This window comes from Dendropsophus ebraccatus, chromosome 3, assembly GCF_027789765.1.
Source record: "Dendropsophus ebraccatus isolate aDenEbr1 chromosome 3, aDenEbr1.pat, whole genome shotgun sequence".
In the NCBI taxonomy this organism is placed as follows: domain Eukaryota; kingdom Metazoa; phylum Chordata; class Amphibia; order Anura; family Hylidae; genus Dendropsophus; species Dendropsophus ebraccatus.
In genome coordinates, this window is record NC_091456.1 from 123,606,162 (window position 1) to 123,622,580 (window position 16,419).

A 16,419-nucleotide genomic window follows, 5' to 3' on the forward strand; every position below is an offset into this window, starting at 1 on the left:
TTTTTTGCTTATAGAAGCTAAATTGACAGTGGGCTGCCATCAGTCACATCATTTCTGGTTGTTCACACATACAGTTGCAAATGGGAAAAGCAAAGCCAGGAAAGGATTTGAAAAGAGGAGAAATCTCAGTCTTTTCTTTGTGATCTTTTCTCTGTTTATAGTCTGTTTCTGGCTTTGGCTTCAATAATTGCAATGGAAAATCTGTCTGTGTAAACACACCCTAAGTAACTCGCACATTTTCAGTGTTTTTGACTGCAGAACAGTCTGGTCCCCAGGGGGTTAACTTTCCTGTGGACTAGATTGAGGCCCGTTGGGTCGGGGGGGGGGGGGGTTTGACAGTCTGGCAGTTATTTTATAAATAAAACATTTTTATCAATTGTGTCTTGTCTTTTTATATGTACTTTACAGGCTCAATAGTGGAAGCCGCCTGATAGACGGAATCCATTACAAAGATGGGGCTTAGTGTTAGCCGGTATAAAATGGCCAACCCCCCATTATTACCCCAGTACCAACACCAGGGGTACTAGGAAGAGCTGGTATTATAAGGCGGGGGGTCAAAACAAATGGCCCTTCCCACCCTGGTACTTCTAGGCTGCTGCTGTTTGATTTGGTAATCTGGTTGGTTATGGAAATAGGAGGAACCATACTTGCTTTTTCTCGTTTATCTAAATAAATAAAAAAATGCAAAAAGGGTTTCCCCCAATTTCTAAAACAGTCAGGTTAACAAAACCAACAGCAGCGGCCTATTAGTACCCTCTTTAGCCTATTAATACTAGCCTGGCTCTTCCCAGTACCTCTGGTGCGGGGTGGGGGGGGGAATGGGGTAATAATGGGGAAGTTCGTGTTAGACATTTTATATCGGCTAACACTGAGCCCCTTCTTAGTAATGGATGCCGTCTATCAGATAACTTCCACTACTAATGCTGGGTTTACACGAAACGATAATTGGTCCGATCATACGATTAACGGTAACGGAGTAACGATTTTTTTTTCATAACGATCAGTGTTTAGACTGTACGATATATTGTACGGAAAAATCGTTTTGCGATCGCGTGCCCGCAACCCGGCCGCTCCGATCGCACCCTGAGCCGCCCCGATCGGCACCCCTGCCGCTCCGATTGCCCCCCGCCGATCGCCCTACACCCCCCCCCCCCGACGCCGCTCCAATCGCCGCCCCCTGCTGCTCCGCGTAGCAGGTCTTCAAAATCCCCGACTCCCCTCTTCAGCTCATTGATTGGCTGAAGAGATGAGCCGGGAATTTCAAACGGCTCCTCTTCAGCCAATCAGTGCTGCCGTGCATTGATTGGCTGAAGAGGGGAGCTGGGAATTTCAAATGGCTCCTCTTCAGCCAATCAGTGCTGAAGAGGAGCACTGATTGGCTGAAGAGGTGCTGTTTAAAATTAAATTCCCGACTCATCTCTTCAGCCAATCAATGCGCTGAAGAGGGGAGCTGGGGATTTCGAAGATCTCTTACGCGGAGCAGGTAACGTATGCTCGTGGCCAGGGCGGCGGGGGGTGGCGATCGGGGCAGCGGGGGTGGCAATCGACCTGGCGCAAAGGGCTGCGAGCCTGGGGCCGAGCTGCGAGCGGCCGGACTTTCGCGCGACGACTGTTTACACGGACTGATCTGCGATTTTTTTGCGAACGACGATTTAAGAACAAGATAAAAGATCAAAATGAACGATTTCTCGCTCGTCGTTCGATCGTTCGCTGCCTTTACACATACGATTATCGTTTGAATTCATTATCGTGCAAATTCGAACGATAATCGTTCCGTGTAAACCCAGCATTAGGGTCCATTTACACAGAAAGATTATCTGACAGATTATCTGCCAAAGATTTGAAGCCAAAGCCAGGAATGGATTTGAAAAGAGGAGAAATCTCAATCTCTTTCCTTTATGACCTGATCTCTGCTTATAGTCTGTTTCTGGCTTTGGCTTCAAATCTTTGGCAGAGAATCTGTCAGATAATCTTTCTGTGTAAATGGACTCTTAGCCTGTAAAGTAAAGTAAAGACAAGACACAATTGATAAAACAGTTTTATTAAAAAAAAAAAATACCGCCCCCCACCCCTCGTTGACCATTTTGCAAAAAAAAAAAAACACCAACATGCTGGTCATCAACGTAGTCCAGCAAATATGACGCAAATATGACGCAAACCAGTGCTACAAAAACATGGACACTTTCCCCCTACTGTTGTCTCCAGTTTGGGTGGAGTTTTGAAACTCAGTTCCATTGAAGTAAATGGAGCTTAAAGGGGTTATCCAGCGCTACAAAAACATGGCCACTTTCCTCCCTACTGTTGTCTTCAGTTCAGGTGCGGTTTGCAATTAAGCTCCATTTACTTCAATGGGACTGAGTTTCAAAACCCCACCCAAACTGGAGACAACAGTAGGGGGAAAGTGGCCATGTTTTTGTAGCACTGGATAACCCCTTTAATTGCAAACCACATGTGAACTGGAGACAAGAGTAGGGGGAAAAGTGGCCATGTTTTTGTAGCGCTGGATAACCCCTTTAACCCTATGGGTGCCATACTTAACAATGTAAGGCCCCGTTCCCACTGAGCAAAGCTAGCGGAATTCCGCGACGGAATTGTCCGCCGCGGAATGCCGTTAGCCTCCCACTCATAATGGGACTCTATGGGAGGCGCGCGCTCCTGCCCTGTCCGCGCTGAAGAATGAACATGTTCATTCTTCAGCGCGTATAGAGCAGCAGCGCGCGCCTCCCATAGAGTCCCATTATGAGCGGGAGGCTAACGGCATTCCGCGGCGGACAATTCCGTCGCGGAATTCCGCTAGCTTTGCTCAGTGGGAACGGGGCCTAAGAATGCATTGCATCCACACTGCATCCCCCTGGGTTACCCATCCCAGCTGTACCCATGCCAGCAAGGAAGGGGGTTAAGAGCCTGGCATACTGAGCTTGAAGTGTGCTGGACTCTGGCCCCTCAAATCAGCACTGCTGCTGCAGCCACAGCCGTTGATTGGCTGAGCTGACACTGCACAAGTGTCTGCTCAGCCAGTCAGTGGCTGCAGCTGGGTCCTGCCTTGGCTGAAGTTAAAGGGGTTGTCCGGCGATAAAAAATTATTCACAGAATAACACACATTACAAAGTTATACAACTTTGTAATGTATGTTATGTCTGTGAATGGCCCCCTTCCCCGTGTTTCCCCCCACCCACGCTAGACCCGGAAGTGTGGTGCATTATACTCACCGCATCTCGTGTCGTCCACGGTCTCCGATCCTCAGCAGTGACGTCTTCTTTGGGAGGCCGGCGGATCTTCCCAAGTGCCGGCCGCCCTCTGCAGCGTCATCCGAAGCTCAGCCGCGATTGGCTGAGCATAACTGTGCTCAGCCAATCGCGGCTGAGCAGCTGATGACGTGGCCGCGTCATCAGCCGCGATTGGCTGAGCACAGTTATGCTCAGCCAATCGCGGCTGAGCTTCGGATGACGCTGCAGAGGGCGGCCGGCACTCGGGAAGATCCGCCGGCCTCCCGAAGAAGACGTCACTGCTGAGGATCGGAGACCGTGGTCGGCACGTGACAGGTAATGTATAGCGCACCACACTTCCGGGTACACGGGTGGGGGTGGTGGGACACGGGGAAGGGGGCCATTCACAGACATAACATACATTACAAAGTTGTATAACTTTGTAATGTGTGTTATTCTGTGAATAATTTTTTATCGCCGGACAACCCCTTTAAGTTAACCCTCCTTCTGAGGCCCTTGTCCCCTGTAGCAGAGCACAGTATGGCCCACAGGGGACCAGACTGGCTTTTTCCGCCCCAGAAAAGCACCACTACAAAAGGCCATACACATAAGCACTGGAGTTTTTTAGCGGAGCAGAAGACTTCTATTGAAGTCTATGGGAGAAAAACACCACCGTTTGCCAAAAAAAACACCAAATCCTCAGCATGCTGCATTTTTGGAAAAACTGCCACAGAGCCTCAAGAAAGCCAGAAAGGAAAAAAGGCGTCAGCCCCTAAAAATGGCACGTAGGTAAGGCATATGATACACTTCCATTGACTTTCGGCAACATCTGGCTGCTGGCGCTTTTGGAAAGAAAAAAAAAAACTGCCATGGCGTTTTTATGAGCGTTTTTCCAGGCTTTTAAGGCAGTGTGAAGCCAGCCTCAGGTGTCCTGACAAACACTAGATCAGCAATGGCTACAGAGTCTATTACAAGGCTTGAGCGATGTGGATAAAAGCCCTCACTGGATTGTCCGTGTAGCCCTTTGCTGCCATCACTCAGTGGCAAGTCTCCTATTACACAGGGAGATTCTTAGCAACTGTGATTTATTGACAGGTTATAACAACCTGATCAGCTGTTGTATGAACACTTGCTTGTTTGCCGGCAGATCCCTGACCCTATTACATGGGGCGACCTTCGCCTGTTCAGCAAATAATCATGTGTAATAGGGCCCCTAGGTTGTGTTTCCACATTTGCATTCATAATATGTTCCAAATGAAGCTGAAAGCACTCCCTCATGTCGATAATCCTGGCAATAAGCCTTAGGGCCCTTTTACACAGAAAGATTATCTGACAGATTATCTGCCAAAGATTTGAAGCCAAAACCAGAAACAGACTATAAACAGAGATCGGGTCATACATGAAAGCCTGAGATTCCTCCTCTTTTCAAATCCAGTCCTGTTTTTGGCTTCAAATCTTTGGCAGATAATCTGTCAGATAATCTTTCTGTGTAAAATGGCCCTAAATTCCATTGAAGTAAATGGAGCTTAATTGCAAACCACACCTGAACTGGAGACAAGAGAGGGGGAAAAGTGGCCATGTTTTTGTAGCGCTGGATAACCCCTTTAATCCACTCCTGGTTTTGGTTGCAATATGAGGACCAAAATACTGAGCAAAAATACTGTGTGTGAACCCAGCCTTAGGCCATGTTCACATGTTGTAAGAGACCAGCTGTTCTGTTCTTGTCTCAGAAAAGCCCGTCCAAATGGTCTTTAGCGCCACTGAATGTGAAAGGGGGCGCATCCGTGCTATGTGTATACACTTCGTCCGGGATTCCCTCAGCCTTCAGCACAGCATAAGATCCGTACTAATCACGACCGTTGCAACAACGGCCGTGATAACTATGGAACTTACGTTATGTGAACATAGCCTTAGTCTGCATGTTAGCTATAGTCTATATCTGTTTACTGGTCTTGCATTTATACTATTTCCACTAAAACATGTCCATAATTCTGGTTTCTGAATAAAGCCTTAGTATATAGGTATGTATCACATTTGCAGATCTATTCTATAGAGAGCTGATAGATATCCATGGGGAATGTTTCCCCCCTGCGTTGTGATGTCTGATCTTCATTGTGAAAAGTCAAGAGAGCAGAGCTCCCAGATGCAAAGTATACCTAGCCTGACCACTACTAGCGTCTGATATGCAAAATGAGTTGTTCATACAAATTCCTTTAGGGTGCCTTCACACCTACCGACTCGCAGCATTAATAACGCTGCAAGTCGGCTAGGTCCTGGCAGATCACTGTCAGTACATACACGCAGCGGTCTGAACGTGTATGTAAATCTGCCGGCTGCTTAACCCCTTCTGATGCCGGCCGGCCGCCTCCCGCTCAGCTCTGTATACATTACCTCCTCGCTCCACGGGGTCCCGGCGTCCTGCTCTCCCGCCCGGCCAATCAGTGGCTGCGGCAGGGCAAAACACTGATTGGCCGGGCGCGAGAGCAGGACGCCGGGACCCCGTGGAGCGAGGAGGTATTGTATACAGAGCTGAGCGGGAGGCGGCCGGCCGGCATCAGAAGGGGTTAAGCAGCCGGCAGATTTACATACACGCAGCGGTCGTTCAGACCGCTGCGTGTATGTACTGACAGTGATCTGCCAGGACCTAGCCGACTTGCAGCGTTATTAACGCTGCGAGTCGGTAGGTGTGAAGGCACCCTTAGGCCTCAGATATATAGCAGAGTCAGTGTTTGTGGCAGAACATGAGGGGCGACATTTACCGGCATACTCGTACACTGGTCTTAGATTAGACACCACACCCTCTTTTTCCAGTCGGATCTACGCACACCTCTTAGTAGATCCGTCTGCCTCTGCTTCCAATAGGTGTAAAGTTGTATCATGACTTAAGGCCCTATTCCACGGAACGATTATCGGCCGATATAGGCCGCTACGAACGATAATCGTCCCATACAATAGAGTGCAACGATTAGCCGACATCGTTCATGTCGGCTGATCGTTGCAGTCGCTTGTTTTTTAACAATAGTAGCATCGGCAGCAGACGCTGCTATATCCTATGGGCTGCCCGGACGATCAGCGATCCTCCGAGCAGCCCCCCCCCCCCGCATCTCCCCGCCACCCCTCCCGCACTCACCCGCTCGCTGCTGCCACGAGCGGGGAACGAGGAGCAAACGAGCGCTGGGAGCACTCGTTTGCTCCTCTGATGACCCGTGGAATAGGGGCATTAGGCCAAATGGGGGATATGGCTGGTGTAAGACAGGGAAAAAGGGCGAATCTGCACCTCCTCCCTGGCGTATGAGGACTTAGGTCGCATTCCCACATTTGTGATCAGAATCAGGCTGAGACCATGCCTCTATTTCTTTACCAATAGCTACCGGAATGATCAGATTTAGTAATGAGTTGCATTCTCATGGCCCTATTACACAAAGAGATTGTTGTCCGTACTTGGCCAATTACCGCTTGTTTAGGCCGATATCATTTGGTGGAATAGGACACGTTAAGAGGCCATGATCAGCCGACATGCCAAGTCTGATTTATTTCTATATGTTACATATACAGTGGCCACGTAGAAACATTTGGTATGTTGTGGCAGCTATCTCCCACGATGGCCATTGGAAACTACTGAAACTCTTGCTGCTACATACAGGCAGAGCTAATGATACATGACAGTAGTGTGGCAATAGCACAGGGCTTCTTTCAGAATTTTTCCATTGACCTGAGATCTAGGTCCATGTGGGAATCCACACAAATCTTTCAGCAAAGAAAAGTGACTATGGGGCAGATTTATGAAAACTGCCTAAAGGAAATGGTGTTGTCCATAGCAACCAATCACAGGGCTGTCTTCATTTATTATGATAACCATTAGAAATATAACCCACCCAGTGATTGGAGGTTTTTTTTTTAGACAGTAAGTTCCCATTCACACATCCATAATTGTGGATCCGTGTGTATCCATAGCCAATGCAAATATCCGTGACAGCATGCCAATGTAGTAAACAGATATGAGCCTTTATTCCACCATGCAATGTCTTGGTAATAACCGTATTGCAAGCTTGAAAAAGGTTATTACCAAAATAAGCTGCCTTGTGGAGTAAAGGTTCATGTTTGTTCACTTGTTCACTACATTGGCATGCTGTCTTGGATATTTGTATGGGTTATGGATTGGGCCCGGTGAGGTGTATATTGTTCCAGTATTTTGTGTGTCTGGTACTGCTACAGAGCATTCCATAGTGTATCCATAACCGTCCACATTTGCTCAGACCAATTGGTAATCCTTGCCTATAGATGTGTATATGGAGCCATGGAAATCAATGGGTCTGCAATCCGTCCCCAATTGTTGCAGACAGAATACAGTGGTGCCTTGGATTACGAGCATAATTAGTTCCGGGACCGTGCTTGTAATCCAAATCCACTCTTAAACCAAAGCAAATTTTTCCATTAAAAATCACTGAAATGCAGACAATTGGTTCCACACCCCAAAAATAATGATTTATTATTCTGAATAACATGTAAAACAAATGAAACAAACATTCAGAAACAGCAGAATCTGTGATATTATGTTACTGTACAGTAATGGAGAGGATGGGAAACACAAGGACTGACAGAGACTGCAGGGAGCATGAAGGAATGAGCAGAACAGATGAGGGCACATACATGCAGCACTCTGTCCGGGGAGAGAGGGGTTACAGCTATGAGGAGATTACCTCCACAGTCCTGTCCCCTGATGTGAGCCCTAGCCTGAAGTGGATCTGCTATGATTTGGGAGGTGAGGGAGACTTTGTGGGTCAGAGTACAGTGCTGTAGACCCCGCTATTCAGACCATCTACTCACGCTCCTACCCAGTACAGGGAGCTCTTAAACCAAAGCAATGCTCTTAAACCAAGTCACAATTTTGAAAAACTGAGCTCTTAAACTAAAACGCTCTTAAACCAAGTTACTCTTAAACCAAGGTACCACTGTATGCGGATGTGTGAAAGGGGCCTTTTATTAGAGGGGTTATCCAGCAAAAATCTTTTTCTTTCAAATCAACTGATATCAGAAAGTTATATAGATTTATAATTTAATTCTATTAAAATATCTTAAGTCTTCCCATACTCCCATTAGCTACTATACATTTTGCAGGACATGTTTTATTTTCAGTCTGACACAGTGCTCTCTGCTAACATCTCTGGCCGAGACAGGAACTTTCTGTCTCGGCCAGAGGTGGCAGCAGAGAGCACTGTGTAAGACTGAAAATAAAACAACATTTACTGCAGGACAGACAGAAGTGCATAAGTATGGGAAGCCTTCCAATTTTTTAATAGAAGTAAATTATAAATCTATATAGCTTTCTGACATCAGTTGATTTGAAAGAAAAAGACTTTCTCTGGACAACCGCTATAATCCCCTCTGTTACTGTATGTTTCTTCCTCCTCAGAAGATGAAGGGGAGATATATCAGACATAGGAGAGCACTGGATGTCAGAAAGGGCCTCTCTACTCAGTTTTCTTAGGCCCCACCCTAACACAGAACAACCTCATATTGAATCTTTTACAGCCCACAGAGGAAAATGTAAGCGGAGCGGAGCACAATCCACCTGCTTTATGAATCAGAGCCTGCAGCTGTGCAGGGGAACATATATGATTTCTTCTTTACCAGGTCTCACTCTTCACACGTTATACAACCCTGTAGACTGGGAATCTGAGGTCCTACAGCTTCAGCCCGCCAATCAGCTGTTTGAAAGGGCCGTAACCCTTGTGCAAGCATCGCAGCTTCTTCATTGTTTACTGGTGCTAATCCTGCAAACGCCATACTTTCAGTAGCAGTGGTACAAGGAACAGTAGGTCACAGGACAAACAGGCTACAGCACTCGCATAAGTGCAGCAACCAGGGGTGTAGCTAAAGGCTGATGGGCCCTGGTGCAAAATTTTAGCTTGGGGCCCCCCAATCTCCCCCCGATCAGGCAAAGTGCTATCTAACGTTATATCCAATTACTCTAATGTGCCACCATGTTCTAATGCCCTGTCACTGCCTCCACCTCATGTACTGCACTACTGCCCACTATAATTAATGGACTGTACTGTGTCATTGTCTAATCATTGTATTCCAATCTTTAGCTGAAAAACTACAACTCTCATTATGAACTGCCAGTTGGAAATGATGGGGGTTGTAGTGCTGCAACCTGAAGAGCCACATGCTGCAAAACTACAACTCCCATTATAAACTGTCAGCAGGGCATGATGAAGTTTGAACTTCTGCAACCTGGAGAAGTCACCTGATATCACCTGCAGTCCTATGTAACACCACAGATAACAGTGATATCCCTCTGAGTACAGATAATGTAGTAGTCATCTGCAGTCCTATGTAACACCACAGATAACGCAGTGATATCTCTGAGTACAGATAATGTAGTAGATGTCACCTGCAGTCCTATGTAACACCACAGATAACACAGTGATATCTCTGAGTACAGATCATGTAGTAGATGTCCCCTGCAGTCCTATGTAACACCACAGATAACACAGTGATATCTCTGAGTACAGATAATGTAGATGCAGCACAAGCTGGAGCTCAACGCGGTAAAGATACGGCCATAGGACATAGCTTGGGCCGCCAAGGCAGATGTCTGGAGGAGGGGGCGCTGGTACTTGCTGTCATCTGATTAGGTAAGAGGCCCAATCAGATGACAGCATGTGCCAGCGGGCGCAGCGGGACAGATTAGCGCAGTGCTTCCCAACCTTTTCCACCTCGGGGCACCCCTACTAAATGATGTTCTACAAAATAAGAAAACCGTCATACAGTGACTCACCGGTGATGTCTTCTTTGATCTGAGGCGTCACTTTCCCTTTTCCTCTTCATCCGGCCCAGTCCTCCAAGATGATTCCTTCCAGATACGTTTCATCCCCTTAGAACCTGCGAGACAAACAATTTAGGCTCCGCACATTTCTAGCAACTTCCTTCCCTTCCTCCCTCCTGTAGGCTCCCATAGTAACTGTGCTGTTTGGTGTAATGTGCAGTAAAGTGAGTAGGAATGTGGGATGCCCCCTGCATGTAGGATCCCCTGCTGTGCCCCCATGAGCTAATAATGCCCCCAGAGGTGCCCCATACAATAATAATGCCCCCAGAGGTGCCCTCATGAGCTAATTATGCCCCCAGAGGTGCCCCCATGAACAAATAATGGCCCCAGAGGTGCCCTCATGAGCTAATAATGCCCCCAGAGGTGCCCCATGGGCTAATAATGCCCCCAGAGGTGCCCCCATGGACTAATAATGCCCCCAGAGGTGCCCCCATCGACTAATAATGCCCCCAGAGGTGCCCCCATGAGCTAATAATGCCCCCAGAGGTGCCCCCATGAGCTAATAATGCCCCCAGAGGTGGCCCCCATGAGCTAAAAATGCCCCCAGAGGTGCCCCCATGAACTAATAATGCCCCCAGAGGTGCCCCCATGAACTAATAATGCCTCCAGAGGTGCCCCCATGAACTAATAATGCCCCCAGAGTTGCCCCCTATGAACTAATAACGCCCCCAGAGGTGCCCACATGAGCTAATAATGCCCCCAGAGGTGCCCCCATGAGCTAATAATGCCCCCAGAGGTGCCCCCATGAACTAATAATGCCCCCAGAGGTGCCCCCATATACTAATAATGCCCCCAGAGGTGCCCCCATGAGCTAATAATGCCCCCAGAGTTGCCCCCATGAGCTAATAATGCCCCCAGAGGTGCCCCCATGAGCTAATAATGCCCCCAGAGGTGCCCCCATGAACTAATAACGCCCACAGAGTTGCCCCCATGAACTAATAATGCCCCCAGAGGTGCCCCCATACAATAATAATGCCCCCAGAGGTGCCCCCATATACTAATAATGCCCCCAGAGGTGCCCCCATACAATAATGATGCCCCCAGAGGTGCCCACATGAGCTAATAGTGCCCCCAGAGGTGCCCCCATATACTAATAATGCCCCCAGAGGTGCCCCCATATACTAATAATGCCCCCAGAGGTGCCCCCAAGAACTAAAAATGCCCCTAGAGGTGCCCCCATACAATAATAATGCCCCCAGAGGTGCCCACATGAGCTAATAGTGCCCCCAGAGGTGCCCCCATATACTAATAATGCCCCCAGAGGTGCCCCCATATATTAATAATGCCCCCAGAGGTGCCCCCAAGAACTAATAATGCCCCCAGAGGTGCCCCCATACAATAATAATGCCCCCAGAGGTGCCCACATGAGCTAATAGTGCCCCCAGAGGTGCCCCCAAGAACTAATAATGCCCCCAGAGGTGCCCCTAAAAAAAACAAACATCCTACTCACCTAATCCGCGCTGTGCAGGCAGCAGCTCTCCTCTTCGGGCTCCACCTTGCGAGCCGCAGGGACGGGACTTCCGGCAGACGTGATGACGTCACATCCTTACGACTGCCGGAGAGGTCACGTCCCGGCCTCCCATAGGCTGCTGGTATGAAGTGCCGGCAGCCTATGGGAGAGAATACAGGAGGAGGACGCTGACAGGTCCTGCTCCTGTATTCTGATCGCTTTAATGTTCCGCCCGCTCACTGTGCGGGCGGAACATCAAAGCGATCTGTGCTTAAAGTGACACTGTCACAAGTGGCAAGGGGGGGCCGTGCGGGCCCCCCTAGCGTAGGGGCCCGGTCGCCATGGCTACCCCTATAGCTACGCCACTGGCAGCAACCCCTTCAAGCAGCTAACCCCTGTCTTTCTGATATGGATGGCCTATATGGAGCATAGGCTATCAATTTTAAAAGGTTGAATAACACACTAAGGTGTTCCCTTAACACAGCTTTTTTGTGGCGTTTTCCTGGCCTCCAAATAAACGCCTTTGGTGTTTTTCAGACGAACAAAAGATCCAATTAAACTCTCATTGAGCTAACATCTGGCCATGGGTGATTTTGCTCAAATAAATGCCAAAGCATTTTTTTTATTAGCGTTTTTGCAAAAATTGACCTGCCTTATGATGCATTAATTCCCGACTAGTGGAGTGATCTGTAAACACCTACTGTGGAACTTGCAGGTATCCCCGAGCCTTTTACATGGATGGGCAGTTGATTCATCGGGTCAGGGTATTCACCAGCAGACAATAACCGCCAAACTCCCATAGACTTTGATAGGGTTGAAAATGCCAGAAAAAAAACATTTTCCCAGATTGGGCCATAATGTCTACATGATACTGGTGCTTTTTCTGCCATCCCCCCCAATTTTTTAAAAGAAAACATGTAATCACATAATACAGAATAACATGAGAGGTTATCCTACCTAAGGTCCTACCTGTTCTGCTCTCCGTAACTCCACTTCCTCTGAGCGTCTCTGGTAATAACTTTGAGAGAGAGTAAGAGAGTGGCAGGAGCATGCTGCGGGCATTGCGTGCGGGCAAAACTTCCGATATGCAATATGCCTGATATCAGCCTTTTCATTACACTGACATTTTGTGCAATGTCCTGTAACCTATAGCCGGCACACTGTGCAATGCCGTCTATGACCCAGCCGCATAATATGTATTTCACTCCCAGCAGACACGCGGGTCTGCAGTTTGTCTTCTATTCCTTATCTACATTTAATTTATAACTAATATATACACTATATGAGATTTATCATGTTTTTAATTATGAATTGATTATTTGATATGCTTTTTTATTTGTCTTAAAGGGGTTATCCAGTGCTACAAAAACATGGCCACTTTGTTTAAGAGACAATACGACTCTTGTCTCCAGTTCAGGTGCGGTTTGCAATTAGGTTCCATTCACTTCAATGCAACTGAGCAGCAAAACCCCGCCCAAGCTGGAGAAAAGAGCGGGGCTGTCTCTGGAAGAAAGTGACCATGTTTTTGTAACACTGGATTATCACTTTAAACATCAGTTTAGAAACCCCCGATCATGTGACTATTTAATCATGTGGCTATTTCTAATGTTTATTTGTATTACATAATTTCTTACTGAACCTTTTATTGTTTATAATGTCATTATGTCCATACATTGTCTGTGTACTGCAAACCAGGAGGCTTGTCCCCTCTTTTGGTGCGCTGCCCGGACCTTTAAATGTAACTGTTATTGATCTGTCGGCACGCATATCTTCTTGTGGCTTGAAAGAGGTCCCATGTACCTCGAAAGGCAATGCCAATGAAGTAATAAAGCTATTCCTACCTACTACCTCCAGTACACTCCCTGGTGCGCCCATAGTCTCCAGCATATTCGGAGAAGTGATCCACTACCGCAGCGCCATGCACACAGTTGTCTTACCTAGGAGTAGAGATGAGCGAACCTCGAGCATGTTCGAGTCCATCTGAACTCGATCGTTCAGCATTTGATTAGCGGTGACTTCTGAAGTTGGATAAAGCTCTAAGGTTGTCTGGAAAACATGGATACAGCCAATGACTATATCCATGTTTCCACATAGCCTTAGGGCTTTATCCAACTTCAGCAGCCACTGCTAATCAAATGCCAAACGATCGGGTTCAGATGGACTCGAGCATGCTCGATGTTCGCTCATCTTTACCTAGGAGCTAGGCTGGCTTCCTGTCTCCTGTAGGTTTGTACGTGGAGCAGCTTACACTGAGTGATTTCACTATTCTGCCACTATAGATGTTGTGCTCTTAGTGCAACATCATCAGGTGAGGGAATTTCTACCACTGCTACCAATATTTTTTATACCTATTCAGCTTATGGTGTGCCTCTCATTTTCTTTAAAGCTCTTTGCAATATCTGCCTGATGTCGCTGCAACATCTCTAATGTGGTGACTGCCCCACTGGTGAGCAGGGACAGACGGCCGGTCACTTGCCAGATGGTTAGGTGTGACGCCAGTTCTATGGTGGTTGGCCGAGATAAAGCCTTGCCCGGGGATATTGTATTGTACTGTATTGTAATGCCAGTGCCGATTGAGCATACAAGTAGGGCGGCACACCTGCTTTTAGTTTAGTGGTCTGTTCCCCTGTGTACAGTGACCTGCCGGGTTGTTGCAGGGTCCCTTGGGTACTTATCGCAGTGGTCCGGAGTGGAGAAGTGACCCACCCGGACTATTGGTACTGCCACCCACAGAAAGGAGAGATGACCCAAAGAAGAGGTGTGTGCTGTGTCGGTGCTTGACAAGAAATCACAGAGTCTCTTTAGCTTAAATAAAATCTTGTTAACTCTGAAGATACTTGAGGTAGGCAGCAGGTAATACAACTTTGCCTTGACACGATACTTTACACTGGATAAGTTACCTAATACTTTAGAGAGTTCAGATCTTCACTGAGAGTAGAAGGAGTGGTATAGTCATGCTTACTGTGTTGCGTGATAAGAGGTGAAAGTGAGAGTCAGAAGAGTAGAGAGGAGGATGTCGAGAGAGTCCCAACCCTATGTAGTACTGTGCTCTGTCGGAACTTCAATGCCAGAGATAGGAGAATACTTGTGCCTGTGTTGTGACTCTTTGGTATTTGCACCACCTATTGCCCACCAGTGTCAAGTGACCCATCCTAGAGGGTGACACAAGCCCCAGACCTTGTTACCTCGAATGAGTGGAATGCTGAGGTTTCCCTGCTGACACCCGCGCTGCGAGATAGAGTTTATAGGCTTCTAGCAACTTTGCTCTATGTTTTTTTTTCTCTTTTCTTTTCCTTCTTTTCTCGGTCCTCAGGGTAGGAGGGGGGATATGGGGGGGATATGGGGGGAATGGGGGGGGGGTGTCGGATTTTTTTTCCTTATGTAAGATATATGGCGTTTGGTGCTGGGGTTTATATTAAGCTCCAGGGTGCTTTATTAAGCAAGAGGCTATGTATATATAATTACAACTCAAGATGTATTTTTTATATTTCTGCTGTGCTTATTATCCTGTATGATGATGATTGGATTACATTTTTTGTGCCTTATTATATCTGTGTACATTGTGGGGATCTGGGATTCTGGTCCCAATGCCTGTATGTTATTTTTTTAAGAGAATTTTATAATAAAGAAAGATTTAAAATAAAAAAAAAACTTTGCTCTATCCTGATCAGTTCCTTACTTTTTTTATGGATACTGTCCTGCACTGTGTTCCTCCTTTTTCACGGCTTGGATTAGGATGATCCCTGACTTGTCCTCTCTTGTGGAAGCTTAACACTGCATAGTGTGGAGTGAGGTTACTTGAGAGAAACTGTAGGGAGAGACCACTACACTTCCTCTACCAATGTGACTTCCTTCCTACAGCCCCTGCTGTGAGTGGGTGAGGAGTGCATATAGAGAAGTAAAGAGAGAGATGATAGGTGAAGAGAAAGAACTCTCATTGGCGTGCAGATCCATGTGGTACACAAACAAACAATAACGCCTTGAGTACTACAGCCGCGCAATATCTAGGTATACATACTTGTAATAACAGCATCTTGTGGCAAAACTCTGGTACTACTACATTACCACTTACTCTTAAAAGTACAGGCTTTTACGAAGGGTGTAACCAAAAGCAACACTCGTGGTGGGATACCACACTAACATTTCTCCTGGAGGCGCAGTCACTTGATCGCACAGCGGGACTGGAACAGTCTCTGAACTGGCAGTTATCAATCCAGGTGATTAAGTAACACTTTACTCCATGAAAAAAAGTGCTCATTTAATTCTTAAACCTGAATGTGTGACTATTCTTGTTACACAATAACAATTTCAGTTATCTCTGAGTGAACTGCACAGACTGTGACATCTGACTTTTCTTACACCATTCCTCATATGGTGCTGTCAGTCCTGTCAAGGCAGTGGGGGTCGGGGGTTGAGAGGATAGCCGAATTGCCTTTTAGATTGCATTTTTAAATGTGCATCAAATGGTAGTAGATTGAGTGCAGGTAACTGATCAGCCCGATTGGAGAGCAAATGTCCACTCGTCAGCTGATTACATTTTAAGTGCGGCTGTAAAAATCATCATGATTGGCTGCACATCTCTATGTATTAACAGGAGATGTGCGGCTGATAATTAGGGATGGTCCGAACCCGAACCCTCGGTAACATACATACCGAACCCACGGAGCGGGCAGACAGCGGGAGGACCGCCTGGAAAACTGGGATACAGCCATAGCCATAGGCTGTATCCCAGTTTTCAGGGCGTTTCTCCCGCTGGATCCGCCCGCTCCACGGAGCGGGCAGACAGCGGGAATCTGCTGCCGAGCGTTCGGGTTCATACGAACCCGAACCTCGGCAGGTTCGGACCATCCCTACTGATAATGCATTTGAATGACAGCACAAACGACGCAGTGATCATTTGTGTGGCCCGGCAGTGCAATTGATCATACCTT